Raw genomic sequence first — 271 nt, forward strand, 5'->3', positions numbered from 1 at the left:
GCTGCTTGACGTCCATAACGCATTCTGTGAAATGAGACATTATGTGTAGTTAAAGACTGTGCAAACACCATATCACAAAGCTTATATGCAATACTGAAGTGTTTAATGTAAAAATTTTGTAAAATTTGTTTAATGTTTTGTAAAGAACAAATTTATTTTTTTTAGTAAACCCAATTTAAAAAAAAACCACTTTTAAAAAAAAACCGGATGTTTTTCAGGGGGCTTTTCCAAATTGGAATTTTTTTTTTTGTTTTTCCCGGGAAAACGGGGG

Source organism: Penaeus monodon, chromosome 25 (genome assembly GCF_015228065.2).
Source record: "Penaeus monodon isolate SGIC_2016 chromosome 25, NSTDA_Pmon_1, whole genome shotgun sequence".
Taxonomy (NCBI): domain Eukaryota; kingdom Metazoa; phylum Arthropoda; class Malacostraca; order Decapoda; family Penaeidae; genus Penaeus; species Penaeus monodon.